The following is a 375-nucleotide window of genomic DNA, read 5'->3' on the forward strand; positions in this document are numbered from 1 at the left end:
GAGGAGGAGCTTCACTCATTGGTCTCAGTTTACAGCAGTTTCTGTGTCATGTATGATCAACTTCTGTATCTTTATCTAAAGTTCCAGCCAGAGACAGCTCCAGACATAACGTAATGGCTTGATAGCAACATTAAATAGAAAAAAAAAATAACTTGCAGAGGCAACTCGTGAAGGTGCAATTCCCATCGTACGTTCCCCTGTGCCAGTGGCTCCTCCGCGCTCCAACCAGTGTTTGTTTGGGCCAGCGAAGGCGGCAGGAGCTGAAGTAACGCCCGCCCGGCCCGCGGCGGTGCCAGCGGCTGCCCCGGGCCCCGCGGGCACACGCAGCTCCCGAGGAGCCCGAGGGGGCCCCGGTGGGGCCGAAGCTGCGCGGGA

This window comes from Chaetura pelagica, unplaced genomic scaffold (genome assembly GCF_000747805.2).
Source record: "Chaetura pelagica isolate M959 unplaced genomic scaffold, ChaPel_1.0 scaffold493, whole genome shotgun sequence".
Taxonomy (NCBI): domain Eukaryota; kingdom Metazoa; phylum Chordata; class Aves; order Apodiformes; family Apodidae; genus Chaetura; species Chaetura pelagica.